Here is a 2,736-nt window from a genome sequence, read left to right as displayed (position 1 = left end):
AGGATGTGAACAATACCCATTAATTAATGGGCAAAGCATGAATTGCAGGGAACAAAAAAGATTCCCTAAACATAGCCCTCACATAACAGAGAATGACTAGGATAAGCACTGGACAACTAACCACAGGGTTGATGGTTCATATTTACCAGCTGCTCCTTGCAAACCATATATAGGGTCACTATGAATCTGAAGTGACTCAAAATGATACTTAACAAAAACAGAAACCTGATACCATCTATCATAGAGTAGAAGCTCTATCATCAGAACATTGTGATGTTTTCTACAAAATCTAAAAGTATGTAACCAAATGATAAATATGAGGGCTTGGAAGTGTAGACCAATTATATTAACTTTTTATATTTTCTTTCATTTTTTCTTTAATCTGCTACTGTTTTTAAAGTGTTTCTATTTTTTTCTTAACTTTAAATTTTTTAATTCATTAAATAGTTATAGGTTACAAAACAATTTTACTAACCTCTCTCCCACCTTATTTCATTGGTTTTTTTTCCTCCATTCACTTTTCTGATGTTTAGTTTTCAGTGGACTTCTGGTATGGTGCTGTGAGTTAATGTGCTAGATTACAAAGTTGGTTTGAACCCAAGCTCAGTGATTCAAGCTTACCAGTCGCTCCTCAGAAACACTATACAGAGTTGCTATGGGTAGGAACCAACTCAATGGCACTTAACAACAGCAACAACAATAACTTCTTAAAAAGTCTCTAAAATTCAGGCACCATGGAAAAGAAAGAAAAAAAGGAACAGATTAAAGTACTAGTATTAACTGTTAGCAGGAAAAAAGTGTTATTTTACACTTAATTTAAACAAAGTACTAAATCTTCTAGTAAACACATCTAGGTATCAATATTCAAGAAAGATGCTTTACATGAGTCAGATATTTTGGGACTGGTGAATCTGTATGTCTCTATAAATTCAAAAATAAAAATTTTAAACTTAGAGAAAGAAATTCAATTGTCAGAAGCACTATGGAATCTTAAAAAGCATAGGAATTTGTAAAGTATATGTTATGATTTCATCTCAAACATCTTGTCAAGGTATAGCATTAAATATTAATAATAGATAAATTATTTTAAATACTATCTATTCAAAGACTTACCGAAACCACATTCAAGCTACTTATATACCCTTCCCAACATTTTGTTTATGTCCCTGTTTGTGAAGGAACTCATAAAAACTAGTTACTTGGCATAAGAAAAGGCTTCCACCAAAGATGCAGGCTGGACTTCTTCCTGTTTACTTCATATTCTGAAATGACTTTCAAATTAATTAGCCAGGATACCTCAGAAGCCTGCAGGCACCATTCTTCCTTTCTCCCTCTTCCTCTCACAGCATGCTTCCAGGAAGAACAGTCATTCTGACTGGCCCTCAACATATCTGTAAGATTGTTAAGTGCCATCAAGTCTGTTCCAATTTACAGTGACCCTGTATAGGCTTTCTGAGGAATGGCTGATGTATTTGAACCCCGGACCTTGTGATTCAGATCATTTTTGTGGTATAGTTCTTATCCTACAGTGCCAAACAAGGACTCCATCTAAGATAGACAGTTTAAATGACTCAACTTTATTATTCGCAGAATAATATGTAAGGGGTCTTGAAACTATCTTGTGTCTGTAAAAGCATAATTTATTGTCAGTGTCAACAAATCAGAATTTTCATTTAAGATCCTGGGTCCTATATATTTAAGCTATGTGAGGATTTTCTTTTTCTGAAGTACTTTGGTGACTCTCCGCAAATCACTGTACAACAACAGATTGTTTTGTTCCTTCAGTAAACTCTAATTTTAATAGAAAGCTCTAGTTTGCCCTTTGACATGCTGTGTCTATGTTTTATAAAAATAAGAAGAATATTAGCTGTATCTGCTTAGGAATAGGAAAGAAAACATTCATCATTCCTCTTGGTTCATATATGTCAATGCATTAAACTTTCTTAGTGTGCTTTATCAAACAATATTCTAGTAAATATCTCAACCTCCAATCTTTGAGTAACATAATTAAATTCCAACTTTGCCTTAAATAATTGCATTATGGTCTATTCTGACCACAATGTATACTATTATGTTGTTTTTCTCTTCAGGGCTGAATACCTGAAAATTTAAATTTGATGAATTAAAGTAATGCTTTTCTATTAAAAACACATACTGAGAAAAACAAACTTAAAAAGAATAAAGATTGACTCTGTAAATTGGAAAACATAAATCTCAAAACACAAAAGAGACTAGAGTTACATTAAAATAAGTATGATTTAAAAGTCAAATTTTAATATATGCAGAAAATGAATGAAATTGTGTGTATTTTAGCCATCAGCAACAGACAATATTATTTGCCCCCAAATTCTTAGTGTTTTTTTCTAATGAAATAATATGATGTTTAAAATATGAAGAAAACACTGTAAAAACTAAGTAGTGTTACTATGGCAACAGCAAACCATTCAACTAGTCCTAGGGACTAAGCAAAGTAAAAACGAATTTTTGCTCCATTAGAACATTAAAGACTATGAAAAATATCAGTCATATTTTGGGCTTAATAAATATTCCAGTAACCTTTAAGGATGCAATTTTTATAGTACTTTCTGGGTTTTGGAAATTAAAAAAAAAAAAAAAAAATTAAGAAAACACATATCAACAGTGACAATAAAATAAAAATATATAATGCCTCATGAGATTAAGATTTAAGATGGTAGGCAATTAATTTCATTCTTTGCTTCATTCAGCATACATTTA

General features: G+C 31.5%; 1 pseudogene; it reads right to left on the bottom strand.

Annotated features, from left to right (window-relative positions):
• LOC102841930 overlaps nt 1–1,124 on the bottom strand; it is a 3,071-nt pseudogene extending 1,947 nt beyond the window's left edge.
• Nucleotides 1,125–2,736: the final 1,612 nt, after the last annotated feature.

Source organism: Chrysochloris asiatica, unplaced genomic scaffold (assembly GCF_000296735.1).
Source record: "Chrysochloris asiatica unplaced genomic scaffold, ChrAsi1.0 scaffold00240, whole genome shotgun sequence".
NCBI classification, from domain to species: domain Eukaryota; kingdom Metazoa; phylum Chordata; class Mammalia; order Afrosoricida; family Chrysochloridae; genus Chrysochloris; species Chrysochloris asiatica.
The sequence above is the reverse complement of the archived record's forward strand: the minus strand, read 5'-3'. Positions and strand labels throughout refer to the sequence as shown.